The following is a 19,562-nucleotide window of genomic DNA, read 5'->3' as shown; positions in this document are numbered from 1 at the left end:
TCTGCGTCTTGACAGTAGTGGTAGTTTCACTGGTATATACATCTATCAAAACTAACCAAACCGGATAGTTCAAGTGGGTATTTTTTGTGTATATATATCTAAATAAAGTTGATTTAAAATTTTTTTAAAGATTTTATTTATTTATGAGAGTGAATGAGGAAAATAGTGCATGCACAAGTAGGGGGGAGGGGCAGAGACAGAGAGAAGCAGACTTCCTGCTGAGCAGGGAGCCCGATGTGGGGCTCAATCCCAGGACCCTGGAATCATGACCTGAGTTGAAGGCAGATGCTTAACTAACTAAGCCACCCAGGCACCCCTCAATATAGTTGATTAAAAAAAAAAAAAAACCTTTATTTTTTTATTCTGTTAGTCACCATGTATTACTTCATCAGTTTTTGATGTAGTGTTCCATTATTCATTATTTGCATATAACACTCAGTGTTCATTATTTGCATATAACACTCAGTGTTCATTGCAATTCATGCCCTCCTCTAATACCCATCATCAGGTTAACTTATCCCCCCATGCCCCACCATCTGAAACCCTCAATTTGTTTCCCCGAGTCCATAATCTCTCATGGTTCGTCTCCCCCTCTGACTTCCCCTCCTTCAGTTTTCCCTTCCTTCTCCTAATGTCCTCCACGCTATTCCTTATGTTCCACATATGAGTGAAATATGATCTATGAAAATAAAAATGAAATATGATCATTGCCTTTCTCTGCTTGACTTATTTCACTTAGCATAATCCTCTCCAGTTCCACCCATGTCGATGCAAATGGTAGGTATTCATCCTTTCTGATGGCTGATATATACAATATTCCATTGTATATATGAACATCTTCTTTATCCCTTTGTCTGTTGAAGGGAATCTCCGCTCCCTCCAGTTTGGCTATTGTGGACAATGCTGCTATAAACACTGGGGTGCATGTGCTCCTTCTTTTCACCACATCTGTATCTTTGGGGTAAATACTTAGTAGTGCAGTTGCTGGGTTATAGGGTAGCTCTATTCTTAACTTTGTGAGGAAACTCCATACTGTTTTCCAAGTGGCTGAACAAACTTGCATTACCACCTACCGTGTAAGAGCGTTCCCCTTTCTCCACATCCTCTCCACAATTTGTTTCCTCCATTGTTATTTTTGGCCATTCTAACTGGTGTAAGGTGGTATCTCAATGTGGTTTTGATTTGAATTTCCCTGATGGTTAATGATGTTGAACAACCTATACTTTCAATGTCATCCCTATCAAAATACCAAAGACATTTTTCAAAGAACTGGAACAAACAATCCTAAAATTTGTATGGAACCAGAAAAGACCCTGAATTGCCAAGGTAAAAAAGAAAAACAAAGCCAGGGGCTTCATGCTGCCTGATTTCAGCCTATATTACCAAGCCGTGATCTCCAAGACGGCATGGTATTGGCACAAAAACAGACACATAAAGCAATGGGACAGAACAGAAAAAACTTTCTTTAAAATTTAAAAAAAAAAAAAAGACAAAAATAAAAAAGAAAAAAAATAAAATTTAAAAAAGAAAAATCAGAAGTTAAAAAAAAATTTTTAATAAAAATTTTTAAAAACCTGCATTAGAGGGGTGCCTGGGTGGCTCAGTGGGTTGAGGCCTCTGCCTTTGGCTCAGGTCATGGTCCTGGGGCCCTGGGATCGAGCCCCGCGTCGGGCTCTCTGCTCAGCAGAGCCTGCTTGCTCCTCTCTCTCTGCCTGCCTCTCTGCCTACTTGTGATCTCTGTCTGTCGAATAAATGGATGAAATCTTTAAAAAAAAAAAAAAAAAACCTGCATTAGAACTTATCGCTTGCCTTTGTCCAATCCATCCATCCCTAACCTAGGTTGTAAGTTCCTTGAGGGTAAGATAGAAGTTTAATACTTCCTCTATATTTCTCTTAATGGTTGGCACAGAAATCCTATACTGAAGGAGATAACTGAATAAAAGTAGGTTCCTCTTGGGCACGTAGATGGCTCTGTTGGTTATGTATTTGCCTTCAGCTCAGGTCATTATCCCAGAGTCCCAGGATTGAACCCAAATTGGGCTCCCCGCTCAGCAGAGTCTGCTTCTCCCTCTGACCCCCACCATCTCATGCATACTCTCTCTCAAACAAATAAATAAAATCTTAAAAAAAAAAAAAAAAGCAGGTTCCTCTTAATCCAAGCAGGGTCTTTAAATTTTAATAAAAATTACTTAACAGGAGCACCTGGGTGGCTCAGTTGTTAAGCATCTGACTTTGGCTCAGGTCATGATCCCAGGGTCCTGGGATCGAGCCCCGCCTCGGGCTTCCTGCCCAGTGGGAGGCCTGCTTCTCCCTCTCCCACTCCTCCTGCTTGTGTTCCCTCTCTTGCTGTGTCTCTATCTATCAAATAATAAATAAATAAAATCTTCTTTAAAAAAATTACTTAACGGGGTGCCTGGGTGGCTCAGAGGGTTAAAGCCTCTGCCTTCGGCTTAGGTCATGATCCCAGGGTCCTGGGATCGAGCCTTGCTTCCGGCTCTCTCCTTGGCGGGGAGCCTGCTTCCTCGTCTCTCTCTCTGCCTGCCTCTCTGCCTACTTGTGATCTCTCTATGTCGAATAAATAAATAAAATCTTAAAAAAAAATTACTTAAGGGGCGCCTGGGTGGCTCAGTGGGTTAAGCCGCTGCTTTTGGCTCAGGTCATGATCCCAGGTCCTGGGTTCGAGCCCCACATCGGGCTTTCTGCTCAGCAGGGAGCCTGCTTCCTCCTCTCTCTCTGCCTGCCTCTCTGCTTACTTGTGATTTCTCTCTGTCAAATAAATAAATAAAATCTTTAAAAAAAAAAAATTACTTAACAGTATGCCTTTAACTTAACGGTAAGCCTGGCTGACTGTCCGTGGAGTGTGCGACCCTTGATCTTGGGGTTATAGGTTCAAGCCCCACCTTGAAAATAAAATCTTTAAAAGAACAAAACAAAACAGAGCGCCTGGGTGGCTCAGTCAGTTGAGTGTTCAGACTCTTGATTTTGGCCCAGGTCATGTATCTCAGGGTCATGAATTAAGCCCTGCCTCAGAGTCCATGCAGAGACTGGAATCCGATTGGGATTTCTCTCTCCCTCTCCTCCCCACTCACACACTCTCTCCCTCTCTAAAAAAATAAATAAAGACAGAAACAACAACTTAAAAAAAGAAACCAAACTGAGACTCATGTTATAAAATGCAGATACCTAGACCCTACTCCCAGAGAGTCTCATTCAAAACCCCTGAAATGGCTTCAGAATCTCTATTTGTTGTTGTTGTTATTGTTGGAATATGCCTTTTCAGTAAGAAGCTGGGACTCTCATGTCAATGATTTTAAATTACAATTTGAAAAATACAGTTGCAGACTTTCCTATATGAAAAAAGCCAGTCTCTCAGTCAAAAGCATAGTGTTCCTGGACTGATGGAAAAGAGGCAGCCAGATGTACTATCCTATTAAGCTCAAAGACTAGTTCATTGTAAGCATACACATAAGTGAAAAAATTCTAGCAGGTCCAGACCCAATTAAAAATGAATCCTCTTTCCTAGAAGGCAAAACTTCTTCATTTATCCCTACTGATAAGGCTACAGCACATATTCATAGGCTTCTTGTTCTGCCTATTTCATCTTGTTTCTAGTGGAAAATATAAGAAATCAGACATAGTCACATTAAGAAATAAGGCTGATAATTACCAAACAAAACACCCCCAGGCAACTGTTACATCATCAATCAATAGTCCAGTGTTGGTCAATTTCTCCAAGACAATGAAATGACAGGATATTTGATTTCAAGTGAACAGCCATCTGTCTAGGCAATGACAGAACTCCATTATCAATTACTAAACTGTAGTAATTACCAGGTAGCTCACAAAGGACAAAAAAAAAAAAGTCAACCATTAGAAGTTATTCTGTTCTCCCTTTCAAAACAGATAAGTACCACAAAACTTTTCCTTCAATTGAAAATAGTTTTTTAAAAATCTATAATTAAGAAAAGTACTTCAAACCTAACTTAAGAAAAAAAAAACTATTGACCAATCTTCTTTGTGAAGATATGTATTAGAATACAAGCAAATTTAGCCTAACATTATAGTAAAAGAATAATTTACCATAATCGAATAGGGTATATTATAGGAAAACAGAGATGATTTATCAATAGAAACTGATTAATGAATTCATCACATTAATAAGTCAAAGGAACAATGGATACCCATAAACAATTGGGTAAGTACTACTGAGCAATTCTGAAATGTTCAACATCTACTCCTTATTTTTAATACAGAAGCTCTACTGAAATATAAGATGCAGAGAAGTATACAAATCATAAGTGCATTGTTCAATGAATACTGTGAACACACTCATGCAACCATTACATAGATGAAGGAACAGAATAGACCAACATCCAGCAGACCTCTTCCTACTCCTTTTCAGTCATTCAACCACCCTCCTTTTTTTTAAAGTGGGTTCCAACCCCAGCGTGGAGCCCAGTCCAGGGCTTGAACTCACAACCGTGAGATCAACACCTGAGCTGAGATCAAGGGTTGGACACTCACCCTACTGAGCTACCCAGGCACCCCTCAACTAGCTTCTGAACCAGCTATTTCCTCTGTGCATCACACTTTCCCCAGAGAGCCACATTACTAATTTCCTCACCTCCAAGTTTTACACAAAAGTCATCTTCTCACTGTGGCTTAAGCACTAACTACCTTATTTATAATTACAACCCAATTTCAATTCTAGCATTCTCAATTTACTTTCACCATCTACTCTTTTATTGGTCCACTCTCTAAATTCCTACATAATTTCCTATAGGAAATATAATTTCCTATATAACTGGTCCACTCTCTAAATTCCTATATAATTTCCTATATAATTTCCTAAATTCCTATATATATAATAATGAATATAATGTAATACTCATTACATTTACTGTTTCCCCCGACCCAGGAGCTTGATGTGTTTTGCTTCCTCATATATCCCAAGCACCTAGAAGAGAATCGAGACTGTACCAAAAAATGTTTGTAAGGTGCTTGCTGGTTCAGTCAGAAGAGCACCCAACTCTTGATCTTGGGTCATGAGTTTGAGCCCCATGGTGGCTGTAGAGATTACTAAAAATAAATAAACTTTATTTTTTTTAAGATTTTATTTATTTATTTATTTGACAGAGAGAGAGAGAGACAGAGAGCACAAGCAGGCAGAGAGGCAGGCAGAGGCAGAGAGAGAAGCAGGCTCCCCATTGAGCAAGGAGCCTGACGCAGGGCTCGATCCCAGGACCCCGAGATCATGACCCGAGCTGAAGGCAGTGGCTTAACCCACTGAGCCACCCAGGTGCCCCATAAATAAACTTTTAAAAAATGTTTGTTGAAGGAAAGGATCAAGAGATAGAGGGGAAAGAGGCAGTGTAGTTGGAGGTGAGAAAATGAGTATCAGCAGTATAAATACAGATACAATCTTTCTAGAGTATAATTTGACAACATCTAACAAAACTAAAAATGTGTGTATTCCTGGGGCTCCTGGGTGGCTCAGTAGGTTAAGCCTCTGCCTTCGGCTCGGGTCATGGTCTCAGGGTCCTAGGACCGAGCCCCACATTGGGCTCTCTGCTCAGCAGGAAGCCTGCTTCCCTCTCTCTTTGCCTGCCTCTCTGCCTACTTGTGAGCTCACTTGCTCACTCTCTCTCTCTCTCTCTCTGTCAAATAAATAAATAAATCTTTTTTTTTTACAGTGTGTATTCCTTAACTCAGTAATTCCACTTAATAGAAATGCACTAATTCAACTAATATTATTGAGCAAAAGTACTAGGAATACACAAATAAGCATTTTCCTTATAAAATTTATGGCCTAGAGAAGAAAAATATAAATCAAATAATCATATATATTAAGTACTATGAAGGAAAGGTACATAAAATAATGTATGATAGGGAAAGGGAGATTCATTTGCATGTTTACAAAAAACATTTATACAAAGTTGTTCACCATAACACTGTTTTAGGAGCAAAAATTTGGGAAAAATCCAAATATCTACCAATAGGGGAGGAGTTTTAAATTATACATTTCAAATGGAATATATCAAATTTGAATTTCATCAATCTTCTGGTACAACTACCAATTTACAAAAAAAAATATGAAGGACAGAAAAGTAAACTATGCTATGAGAATATACACAGCAAAATTCACAATATGGGAAACTATGAGTCAAACAAAGACATGCAATTAAATGGCTTCACTGCCTCAATAAATAATTGCAAGGAAAAAATTAAGACATGGAGAAGGAATCCATAAATTTTAAAAATTATAAGCTATATCAAAAAGATAAAACAGGTAAAAATAAATTCTAATGTTTAATGATGCACACTTGAGTGATAAAACATAAAGCAAGGAAGTCACTGTCATAAAGGCTGGTAGTTACTTTTAGGAAGGAGATTGGGAAGGGCATGTGGAAAGCTTTCTAGGGTGCCTGAGAAAGGGTTTTTTTTTCCTATCTTATATGAATTCATTAAATGTTTGTTTTATAAAGTTGTCTATCTGTGTTACATTCTACAATAGATTTTTTTTAATGCCTCAAACAAACTGGGTATATCATTACAATTACCACCATCTGATGATTTCATTTCTCTTAAGTCTTCAAAAAGTGCCTCACTGTCTTCAAGATAAAATATAAATAGCTTGCTATGGCTTTCAAACCCAGCATGATATGAAGACTCTATATGCCTTATCTCTGACCCTGCCCCACACTTATTCCCTGCCCTCAAGTCATCCAGAATTTTCAACATGCTTACAAATCATGATTTTTCATATTAATGTCCTAGTACCATAAACTCTTTTCTCCTTTACCTGACTGACTCTTACTTATCTTTCAAAACTCAATTTATGCCAGAGGTTTCAGAGGAAGGAAGGATAAACAGGTAGGGCACAGAGAAATTTTAAGGAAGGGAAACTATTCTGTATCATATTACTAGGGTGAATACATTTGCCAAAACCCACAGAACATACAAGGCAAAGAGTGAACTATAATGTAACCTATGGGTTTTTGTTGACTTTTAAATTCTTTTCAATTTAAATATCATCTTCTCTGGGAAGCCTTTCTTTACTATCTAAAAATTGGATTAAGTTTTCTTCCTCTACTACTCACTGAATCACAAGGCAGTAAATTTCTTTTCCTCTCTGGACCTGAGCGCACTAACGTCAAAGACTTTCATCTCTATATCTCTAGTTCCTAGCATGGTTCTTGATATGAGGAAGAGGTGTCCAATAATTATTTGTGCAACAAATAATTCTAACAATTGTTGACCTCAACAGTACTTTTGTTAATCATGTTTTACCAAATTCATTTCTTCCCACTCTGAACCAACAAAACCAATAATAACAAACCAAAGATGACCATGTTTTTATGGGAATAACAAACTGTCGTATATATACAACAAATACTGTGCCCAGGTTAGGCAGTTATGTGCTATAATCAAATGAAACTTTTTTTTAAGATTTTATTTTTTAAGTAGTCTCTACACCCCACATGGGGCTCACACTCACAATCACAAGACCAACAGTAGCATTTTCCACCAACTGATCCAGGCAGGAGCCCCTCAAACTTGAATACATTAATCTGACATTTTTAACATACATAATTGTGTGCCATAATAATTGAAAATAAATGATAATAAGTTGATGTAATAACTACAATTAGCCACCTCAAATTCTCTCTGGAAAAAGACAGAATAGAAATAAATGAGTCAGAAGACTACAATTAATATTATTTTTATCAGGCAAACCATACTGTTATAATTTCTCTCTTTTCTTTGTTTGCCAAAACCTATAATCATCATCAATATCAACTGCTTATACAGATACCACATGTACAGGGTAAAACTCATCACCCACTCTTACTGACAGAAGTCCCAGACTCACTGCACTGCCCTATTACTAAAATAAGACTCCCTCTACACTCTGTGGAGTCTATAACCAGTATATTTTCCTGACTCTGAGAGTCCTAACCCTGGAATAAAAGTTGCAAAACTATCAATTGATTGATCATCTACTCCCACTACCCAGGGAGGATGTTCTAGCCAGTTATTGGCCAGGACTGAGAGTGGAGGGGGCTATCTTTCAAATTTTCCCTTCATACTTTTCTTTTATCCTACTATGAATATCTTTTTGTTAATTCAATACATTCTAATTAGCTTCTTCAAAGCCATCTCTAAACTCACATCTTCTGGAAAGCTTTCCTGAACAAACTACATGACATTCTTGTTTTTGTTTTTGTTTTTGTTTTTTAAGATTATTTATTTATTTATTTATTTGGCAGAGAGAGATCACAAGTAGGCAGAGAGGCAGGCAGAGAAAGAGAGAGAGAGAGGAGGAAGCAGGCACCCCGCCAAGCAGAGAGCCCAATGTGGGACTCGATCCTAGGACCCCAAGATCATGACCTGAGCCACCCAGGCGCCCCACTACATGCCATTCTTAACCATCTGCTTCTTCCTCAGCCACCTCAGGAAGATACGTGACAAAATTAACTCTAAAATAAATGTACTTCCAGGGCACCTGGGTGGCTCAGTCAATTAAGAGTCTGCCTTCGTCTCACTCATGAGACGAAGGCAGGGTCCTGTAATGGAGCCCCTCATTGCACTCCCTGCACAGCAGGGAGTCAGCTTCTCCCTCTCCCTCTCCCTCTGCTCCTCCTCTTGCTCATGCTCTCAATCTCTCTCAAATAAATAAAATCTTAAAAAAATAAATAATGTTTTAATTAATAAAATTAATTTTATGTAAATTAATTTCATCTCAATTTTTAAAGTGTCCATTAATAGGAACTGGTTCCCTATATAGTGTATATTCAACATATTAAGTGTAGTATATATTCAACATATTAAGTATATATTCAACATATTAAGTGAAAAAAAAGTAAGATATGTTAACATTGTGCAAAGCATACTACATTTGTGAGGGTGACTTTAAGTATATTACATGTTTATGAATGCATAAACTTTTTCTAGAGAAATCCATAATAAATGGCAATAGTGATTGCCTCAAGGCAGAAACTGAATGGCTCAAGGATAGGGTAGAGGGGAAAAAAGCACTGTTTTTCATAGCATACGCTATAACTTTTGATATAAAAAATGAAATTTATGCATGAGGTTCCTTTAAAAAATAATAACAAAAGGGCAAGGAGGGGGTCCTAGGTTCAAGGTAACCAAGAATCAGCTACCCAGGGAACACCAATACGATTAGGGTACTTTAATGTAAGAGCCAGAACAGAAGACTCAAATAGAAGTGGTAAATGGTGGAAGACAGATGGCAAAGAAAGAATATGAGCTCTGGGGTTTTAGTAATGAGAAAGGGAAAAACAGAAGAAATTGATGAGGTGGGAGAATCTGCAGGATAGAGGCCAGTTGGTCAAGCAATCCTATTTTCCTGAGGGCTTATGGTTCATAAGTAAGTGGAAGTAACTAGTGATGTAACACCTGCTTTTCTGCTTTCATTGCTCACAGTAATCAGTCATAAGCCACCAAGATTTTAAGTGGGACAAAGCTTTCAATCCTCTAACAAATTAAAAACGAGAAAGGGTAATAGGTGACGAGAAGGACACTAGGACCTAAAGTGAGAAAGGTTTTCCCCCTGCTGACAGAAGACAGAAAGACAGGAAGGAACGAAGGAAGGAAGGAAGGGACTCCCAGAGGAGTGAATCTGCCAAATTGGGCCAGCCCTGTTTTTTTTTTTTTTTTTTTTTTTGTCAGAGAGAGTGAGCACAGGCAGACAGAGTGGCAGGCAGAGGCAGAGGGAGAAGCAGGCTTCCTGTTGAGCAAGGAGCCCGATGTGGGACTCGATCCCAGGACGCTGGGATCATGACCTGAGCCGAAGGCAGCTGCTTAACCAACTGAGCCACCCAGGCCTCCCCGGCCCTGTATATCTTTACTCTTTGAAGAAGATGATGTACAAAAGAGGGACTCATTTTCCTCAGCACAGTAGCAAGTACAACTTTGGTATCACTCTATTCTCTCCAAGTCAATATGGTCCGCATATAATTTGGCATCTTTTTAATCCTCTTCCCATACTTACCACGTATCCTAGTATGAATAATCTTTGCTTTCAATCAACACATTTCAATTAGCTCCTTAAATATCATCTCTAAACTCATCTCTCTGGAAAGACTTCTTGAACCAACTTTATGCTATTCTTAACTATTTGCTTATTCCTCTGTCACCCAAGTACTTTCCTATTTCCAGGGTATCACATTGCACCTGAGGCTCATCTCATAAATAAGAGCCAAGTTGCTACATTTGTGTATTTGTCCTCTTCTGACCTAAATAGGCTATAAGCTAAATCTTCTGATTCTTTTTCCATCTTTCCATCATTCTTCTTTGAACCCCACAAATACATTCTCTTGTCTATGTATCTATTCATTAAAAACAAGAATACTCCGGGCGCCTGGGTGGCTCAGTGGGTTAAGCCGCTGCCTTCGGCTCAGGTCATGATCTCAGGGTCCTGGGATCGAGTCCCACATCAGGCTCTCTGCTCAGCAGGAAGCCTGCTTCCCTCTCTCTCTCTCTCTGCCTGCCTCTCCGTCTACTTGTGATCTCTCTCTGTCAAATAAATAAATAAATAAATAAAATCTTAAAAAAAAAAAAAAAAAAAAAACAAGAATACTCCATGAAAATACAGAAGCTTCTGGAGAGGAGGAAATGAAAAGATTTAATGGATAAACTTATACCAAAAAGCTTTGAGTTTCTTCTCTGTAATGCTTGTCTGGAGTTTCCAAGTTTCACAAGAGAAGTTAAGAAAAGTATGACAATTCTTTCTGTCTGGCATCTGCTAAAAAGTCTTTATTTCTATGAAGAATAAACATGAACAATTTAATGCTTATAAATTACGACACAGCTCACAAAGCTTTAGTTACTGCCAATATCACCTATCAGTTACCTGATTATGAGTCTTAATATCAGTCCTATTATAGAAGCATCCTCAGAAATCTACACATTCTGAAGAAACTAAATTTTCCCAAAGAAAAAGAATACTTCCTTCCAATAAATAATGCAAATTATACTTTTTCAATAATCATTTTTCTTTTTTCTTTTTTCTCCAGAAAACTTTTCCCCCAAAATCCACATGGGCTGAGGTCTCTCAGAGGCAAAAAGCCAGGCTTCACTCCCTGGTACCTAACATATCACAGAGTGAGATATAGTTGTGCAAATTCCAAAAGAAACAGAAGACTAAGTCCTTGCTCCTGCAATTCACCAGTCTAGTGGAGAAAAAATCCTACCAACCAGGAAAGGAAAGTCTAAGAAAACATGTAGAGTACATCACACTAAACTCTACTAGAAAATAATGAGAGGTGGTGGGCTCATGGGTATTAATTAGCTCCTTTATTCCTCTCCAAAACTTAAATGTGTTACAAGTACTCTCTCACATATTCAGGTACTGCATAATTAAAAATTTTTAACGTTTTCTTTAAGATTTTATTTATATGTTTGAGAGAGACTGAGCAAGAGGGAGAGAGCACAAGCAGGGAGGAGAAGCAGAGGGAACGGGAAAACCAGACCCTCCACTCAGGGAGCCCAACAGGGGGCTTGATGCTCCACTCCAGAGTCATGACCCAAGCTGAAAGCAGACGCTTAGACTCCCAGTACACTCTGTGTACTGAGCCACCCAGATGGCCCGTGCATAATTAAAATTTAACTTGTTTTTTTAATGGGGCACCTGGGTGGCTCAGTCGTTAAGCATCTGCCTTCAGCTCAGGTCATGATCCCAAGGTCCTAAGATGGAGCCCCACATCAGGCTCCCTGCTCAGCAGGAAACCTTCTTCTCTCTCTCCCACTCCTCCTGCTTGTGTTCCCTCTCTTACTGTCTCTTTCTCTGTCAAATAAATAAATAGAAACTTTAAAATAAGTAAATAAAATCTAAGTTGTTTTTTTTTTTAAAGAAAAATTAAGATGTTGGAAGAGTATACTCCAAATTGTGAAAACTAGTTATCTTGGAGTCGGCTGGAGAGGGAGTATTATAGATAACTATAACTGTTTATAATACACATTTCTCAATCACTTAAAAATTTTTACAGAGAAGACATTATGTATTTTGGGTTTTTAAGTTTAGACTAAAAAGGGAATTGATTTAGTATGCTGGGGCGGGGGGCAACAATGCTTTATAACACGTTGCAAAGTAACCACAAAGTTTCCACACAAATTTTAAATTCCAACACATTATCTGGACATGAACTGCCAGAATTTCTTAACCCAGTAACAAACGTGTGAAACTCATTCTATCAGGGTGAATGAGGACAGAGGAAAATTCCTACTGTAGTCAAGGCCAGGATTTCAGGGAAACAGATCTTTGCCATGGCAAGCAACCCAAAAAATAAACAATCTATTCCTTATGACTTCAAGAAATTTTTAAAACATAGTAAGAACCCAAAAGGGAGTATTCAACTCAAAAGGGGTATTCAACTCCAAGTTAGCTCTGAATATTTTTTTTGTAACACATGGTACTCTAAGATCAAGTCAAAGGATAGAAAAAATAATCAAAACGTTTCTCTGATGTATGCACACATACATTTTGACATGTGTAAAATCTCTCAAATTATTAATAAGAAACTGTTAATGATGACTACTTCTGGGGAGAAGACCCAAATAGCTAGGTATAGGAATGGAAGGGAGACCTTTTTACTGTATTCTCTTTAATATTTTAAAGTTTGTGTGGCATATGCATATTTCCTATTTAATGAAGTAACTTTAAAATAACACAAAAGGCAGAAGGCAAATAAGAAGAGCATATTTTTCTGAATTATATCACATTAGATTTTTGACATCAAGAGGTCATATAGGGAAAAGAACATGGACCTTAAGAGTCAAATAGACCAAGGTTTTAACCCCAGTTCACACACTTCCTAGAAACAAGTGGCACAAAAGAAGGTAACCGGTGAGAAGCCCTGATAAAAAGACTCTGGGCTGCTTTCTTCATGCTACCATGCAAAGTGGCCATCAAGATTTTTTTTTTTTTAAAGATTTTATTTATTTCTTTGACAGAGACAGATCAGAAGTAGGCAGAGAGGAAGGCAGAGAGAGGAGGAAGCAGGCTCCCTGCTGAGCAGAGATCCTGATGTGGGACTCGATCCCAGGACCCTGAGATCATGACCTGAGCTGAAGGCAGAGGCTTTAACCCACTGAGCCACCCAGGCGCCCCGGCCATCAAGATTTTAACAAGAAAAGCAATACATTGCCCAACTTTTAATACAAGTGACTTGAAATGAGACCAAATTTTAACATTGAGGACATTGAATAGAACCTTCAAAATTCATGATATGTATTGAAAGCCACATTATGACAAAAACAACTGGGACAGTTTATGAGGTAGCACCACAATGGATGGAGCTAAAAGCCAGCTGGCAGAGGGACTAAACAGCCCACTAATCAGGCTTTGAATTTAAGTGAACAGCATAAGTATTATGGCTTGGGGAGTGAATATATTTGTGATTAAGTCAAAAGTGACAGTGTCCAAGAGGAACCTGGGACAGGAATTCAATAATTTTCTAGGTGTCCCAGGACTATCTTGGACACCTATCACTCAATTTCAGTGCAGGGCATTGTTTAAGAAAGCTATCTGAAGTCTTAGTATACGGTGCTAATGTATGGAAGGATCCTGCCATGCAATAGCAACATGGCGTTGCAAAACATAGGACAAGCTGAGTTCTGTCCGTTCAAAAGTTATGGTGAGGGATTCTTGATCTCTTCAAGACACTGTGGGAAACAGATTCACCCAGCATATGCTCCTAAAAGGATGCTACTCCTAGTCGAGACTGTGAAGCCACAAAGTTCTCTAAGATTTAGATCTCCTGATAGGTAGAGGCTACCAGCATGGAAGCCACTGTCATCTGGAAATAGTAATACAGAAAAGAAAATTGCTGGAGAACAGGCCACAGGACCTGATGCCAGCCAAGCTTCCTTTTTATCTGCAGCTGTGCAAGGTGGTTAGGTCTGAGAGTCATGACGTGCAAGTTGGTGTCCTCTGGTATAAAATGCTGGAGTGACAGTCTCATGGTCTACTCCATATGATCACACCCTGACACAGTAAGTACTTGCTAACTGGGTCTACTCCTTCTGGCAAGGGCTGGGTCCAGAATGAAAGAAGGAAATTCTTAATCAGACACAAATAAAATTTCCTGCCTATTAGAATCCACCATCACCTGACTGGGAAAACAAGTCCTGGTCCCCACGGAGAGAAAACCAGAACACCCCAGAAGCTTAAAGATAGTCTTTTTTATGGTAGGGGGAGAACTAAGATTAAGAGCAGCACTGGCAGTATCAGCCCAGAGTTTTGTTTTGTGTCTGCTTGATTTTGCTCAAGGAATTATACCATCATCTGTATAGTACACTGGAATCTAATCTTCCAGATGGGGAATAACTGGTTATATATAACGAATGACCCATTTCTCTGCCTCCCCAAAAAGGTATATTAGAAGTAAGTCATAGCATGGCAGTGGACAATTTTAGATGGAAACCAAGAAAAATAGGAGAATCTTAGAGGACTATTGGAATGTAGTACAGACTAGGGATACTGCATGTCAGGCCTGATGGCTTAATAGTAGTGGGAAGTACTTCCCACTAGCTCCAGCTTTCTATCAAGGAATCAACAATATCAGTATTATGGATCGCCAGGAAATATAACAGAAAGTTGAAAAGGTAGGGTAAGTCATCTTATAAGAATATGTCTCTTTTCAGTATGATGGCAAAAAAGACCCTTTTGAAATTAGTGGTGGCCAAGATGTCACAACTTAGTAGCTAAGTTGATACTGATTCTACTTCTCAATGTTTGGTCACTATTATTCATGGATGTGACTCACATCCACTCTTCTGAACTGATTCATACTTTTAAGAAAAATGTTAAACAATATGTTGAGCTATGCCCTATTTTACTAATTTAAAAGACTGATTCATACTCAAGAAATTCTGGTTTATGACCTGATATGTCACTATTTATAAGAAATATTGTAATAAAACCAGTGAAACACATCCTTCACAGATAATCAGAGAAATCTCTGAAACACCAATGGTGGGCTGTATCTCAAAAGTTCAAGCTACCTTCAAGGTCATATTACAAATGGAAATAACATAAACCCCAAAACCTTTTTATTTCAGACACAGTAATTGATTAGGAGAGACCTTAGGAATAATCACCAATAAAAGCAATACTGAAACTTCAAGAACTACTTAGAACTCTCGGGGCGCCTGGGTGGCTCAGTGGGTTAAGCCTCTGCCTTTGGCTCAGGTCATGATCTCAGGGTCCTGGGATCGAGTCCTGCATCGAGCTCTCTGCTCAGCAGGGAGCCTGCTTCCTCCTCTCCCCCTCTCTGCCTGCCTCTCTGCCTACTTGTGATCTCTCTCAGTCAAATAAATAAATAAAATCTTAAAAAAAAAAAAAGAGCTACTTAGAACTCTCAATCAAGGAATCAATCACTAGTATTATCAAACTAAACTGTGTCAACCTCAACAACCAACTATTGTTCAATTAAGTCTCAAATCCAAACTGAAAAAGGAAATCTACATGACTTGCCTCTACAATGTCAGGCCTAGGACCATTTTCTGATATTTATTGCTTTTTTAAAATTATCACATACAAAATGCATTTGGAGAAAAACTGCAAAGTTCAAAAGAGTATAAAGAAAAAAAGTAAAACTTCCCTACAATCCTAACCCTGAGAGCCACATTAACACTGTATTTTAGGGGCACCTGGGTGGCCCAGTTGGTTAAGCATCTGCCTTCAGCTCAGGTCATGATCCCAGGCTCCTGGGATCAAGCCCCACATAGGGCTCCCTACTCAGCAAGGAGCCTGCTTCTCCCTCTGCTTGTTCTTTCTCTCTGTCAAATAAATAAATATGGGCGCGTGGGTGGCCCAGTCGTTGAGCATCTGCCTTTGGCTCAGGTTGTCATTCCAGGGTCCTGAGATCGAGCCCCACATTGGGCTCCTTGCTTAGCAGGGAGCCTGCTACTCCCTCTCCCACTTCCCCTGCTTGTGTTCCCTCTCTCACTGTATCTCCCTCTGTCAAATAAATAAATAAAATAAAGAAACAAAATGCTAATAAATAAAACCTTTAAAAAGTACAACTAAATTGTATTTCCTTAGAGCTTTTCTTCCTATGCTTAGCTGTATATAATGTATTCTTTTTTTATATAATTTATTCTTTAGATAACTGAGATCATACTATTTATCACCTTAGGATCCTCCTTTTTAAAGCTTCTTTTTTTTTTTTAAAGATTTTATTTATTTATTTGACAGACAGAGATCACAAGTAGGCAGAGAGGCAGGCAGAGAGAGAGGAAGGGAAGCAGGCTCCCTGCTCAGCAGAGAGCCTGATGCAGGGCTCGATCCCAGGACCCTGGAATCATGACCTGAGCCGAAGGCAGCGGCTTTAACCCACTGAGCCACCCAGGCGCCCCTAAAGCTTCTTCATATAGATATCTCCCATATCTTAAACTATTTAAAAGCATAATACTCCATCACATAGAAATGCCACAATTACCCATTCTTTCAAAATTTTTGCAATTTTTCTCCACTATAATTAAAGTTTATATATAAATGTTCCTTTGCATCTCAACTTATTTTCCTTGAATATCACCTAGAAGTAAAATTACTGAGTTAGAAAGGTTGTGCTAACTTAGACACCCCGAGAGAATGTGTGAGTAGTCATCCCAGCAAATCCATGCCAGATACTAAATCACTTTTGACTCACTTCTCAATTGCAACCAGTGATACCATCATTAATAATACAGCAGGTGTGTTATAACAACCAGACATGTATAAAAACTGAAAATAGCAGGGGATGCCTGGGTGGCTAAGTCAGCTAGGCGTCCAACTCCTGATCTCAGCTCAGGTCTTGATCTCAGGGTCATGAGTTCAGGCCCTGTGTTGAGGGGCTCCATGCTGGGCATGCAGCCTTTAAAAAAAATTGAAAATAGCAGAAAGTTGTAAAAATTAGTAGTCCTAAGGTCATTTTGGTGTGGCAACATGGTGTGCTGTTTCATTCTTTGACAAGACATAGGTAGAAATATCCTTACTGAAGAATGAAGTTTGAATACCTTAGAAAATTTAAATACCTTTGGAAAAGGAATAAACCAGTTTATCTCTCTACACCACCTTCCTGTATGTTTAATGTTGTAACTAAGGTAAATTCACATTATACCATTTGTTGCGAATGAGATTTCTATCTAATCTGCAGACCAAATTGCAGAGCCTCAGAATAGCTCAATAAATTGAACAAGAATGATATAAATATGAAAAAGCTGGCATGCAGATAAGACCTGCAAAAGTAAATATGAGGTTCAAACATGCAAAAAGCATGCATCTGTTGGTATCTGCCACCAACCCTCAGTTGAGGACATATCTGAGGAACACATCCTAAAAACAAAAGTATATTTGGGCACCGGTGTGTCTCAGTTGGTTAAGTGTCTGCCTTCTGCTCAGGTCATGATCCCAGGGTCCTGGAATTGAGCCGCACATCGCACCAGGCTCCCTGCTCAGTGGGGAGCCTGCTTCTCCGTCTCCCTCTCCCTCTGCCAGTCCCCATTTGTGCCTGCTCACTCGTTCTGTCAAATAAATAAATAAATAATCTTTTTTCTTTTTTAAGTGTACTCTCTTTTATGTGACCCTATAAGATCAAATCTGCTAAAAAGTTCTAGAACAAAAGTAATGGGCTGTTGTGCTGGTACTGAGAATGACGTCAAAAAAAGATATAAAGGCGGGGTGGGAGGGCCAGGGCCGGAGGAAGGAGTACGGGCCGCTGCCCGCTGCTGCCCTGCCCGTCGGGCTGTCCGCCCCGCCTACCCCGAGCGAGGCGGAGCCGGCGCCCGGAGGAGCGGGAGGCGGAGGAGAGGTCGGAGCTGTCTTCAGGAGCCCTTAGAGACCGAGTCCCCGGTCGCGGCGGCGGGGGGAGCGCATCGGCAGATTCATTCCACCACTTACAACCTGAAAACGGTGGGCCCCCGGAAGTCTTACTGGTTTCGGGTAGAAACAATAGTTGAAGATGTCCAGCAAAACAGCAAGCACCAACAACATCGCCCAGGCCAGGAGGACAGTGCAACAGTTGAGAATGCAAGCCTCCATCGAGAGAATAAAGGTTTCAAAGGCGTCAGCGGACCTCATGTCCTACTGTGAGGAGCATGCCAGGAGCGACCCTTTGCTGATAGGGATACCGACCTCAGAAAACCCTTTCAAGGATAAAAAAAAACTTGCATCATCTTATAGAGGAACGCTGAAATGGCTCCTCGCCTCTTCTCAACAAAGCAAATTTTGAGCAGCTCCTTGGAAGAAATTCACTTTCAGCTTATTTGGTAACCACTGCTAATAACTAAAATACTCTAACTTGGGGAAAAAAAAAAAAGATATAAAGGCAATTCAGTGGGGGAAAAAAATAACAGCCTTCTTAACAAATGATGCTGGTACAATTGGATACACACATGCAAAAAGATTATCTTAGACCCTTAATTCACACCACCTACAAATGGCAATGAATGAACCTTAGTTGGATCCTAAATTAGGACAAAAAGGCGGCAGGGCATTGGTGGTTCAGTGGTAGAATTCTTGCCTGCCTAAATTAGGACAAAAAGGGCAAAAATATTTTTAGGAAAATTAGAGAATTTTTGTATAAAGAGTAGACATCAGAAGCCACTATGAAATTCTGTTAAATTTTTAGGTGTGATAGTTTTGTAATCCTATGTGAATTATACCCTAAGGTAAAATACAACTTAAAAAAAAAAAAAAAAACTTTCAAGAACACTGAATTTTAATTAGTAGGCCTGTTGTTACTAATAGCATTGGTACATTAATCCTGAAATTTGCCTGTGCACATGATAGGATAAAGCAAATGAGTACATAATTTGATATTCTTGGGAACAAGAGTTCTCACTGAGAGAAAAAGGAACATACAAATATGGAATGGCAGAAGGTGAGGAAAAACCCTGTCATGAAAGTGTTAATTGGTAATAACAGTATGAACATATGAGTTAGGTATGTATGTTTGTTTTCCTAGTTCTGTCCATTCAAAGAACCAAAAAGCAATACTACTCCAGTAGCATTTTTTTTTCATATTCAGTCATTTTAATACACCAATAAATGCGGGAAGGGCAATCAAGACTAAAGAAGGTGCAATGCACAGAGCTGGCACTGGTGGCTAGCTACAAAGGTGACTTGTCTACTGAAGACGCATGGGATCCACCTGTGATGAACGAAATCTGAGATGAAGGCACGCATTCTGCATTACTCTGACCTTTTAGCAGACCTTCTGGTCTGGCAGTAGTGGATTGCTCTGAAGTGAATTCAAATGGCCATTGATGAGAGCTGTGGGTCTATCATGTTCACAAAATAAACTGCCATTGATGTAGTGAAACCGATCTCCCGGGACCAGGCGATTCCGGCAGGTAGAGCATGTAAAACACTTAAGATGATACACATTGCCTTGGGCTCTCATGACGAGTTTGCTCGCAGGGATCGACTGTCCACAAGCACTGCAAGCACCGCTATTCCCAAATAACCTAATGTAGTCATTAGGTAGAGCATGACCAGTTCCAAGATCTTGATTTCTAAATACTATTCCCCACTAAAACAAACCAGGGCTTGC

The 19,562-nt window shown here is 39.4% G+C and overlaps 1 protein-coding gene and 1 pseudogene across 7 annotated transcripts in view; one reads left to right on the top strand and one right to left on the bottom strand.

The window, feature by feature from the left end:
* Nucleotides 1–19,562, bottom strand: part of UNC13B (unc-13 homolog B) — a 231,265-nt gene that overhangs the window by 123,887 nt on the left and 87,816 nt on the right. The window lies entirely within an intron of this gene.
* LOC125082830 (guanine nucleotide-binding protein G(I)/G(S)/G(O) subunit gamma-12-like) lies at nucleotides 17,796–18,250 on the top strand (annotated as a pseudogene).

This window comes from Lutra lutra, chromosome 13 (genome assembly GCF_902655055.1).
Source record: "Lutra lutra chromosome 13, mLutLut1.2, whole genome shotgun sequence".
Lineage (NCBI taxonomy): Eukaryota > Metazoa > Chordata > Mammalia > Carnivora > Mustelidae > Lutra > Lutra lutra.
This window is presented reverse-complemented; position numbering and strand designations above follow the sequence as displayed.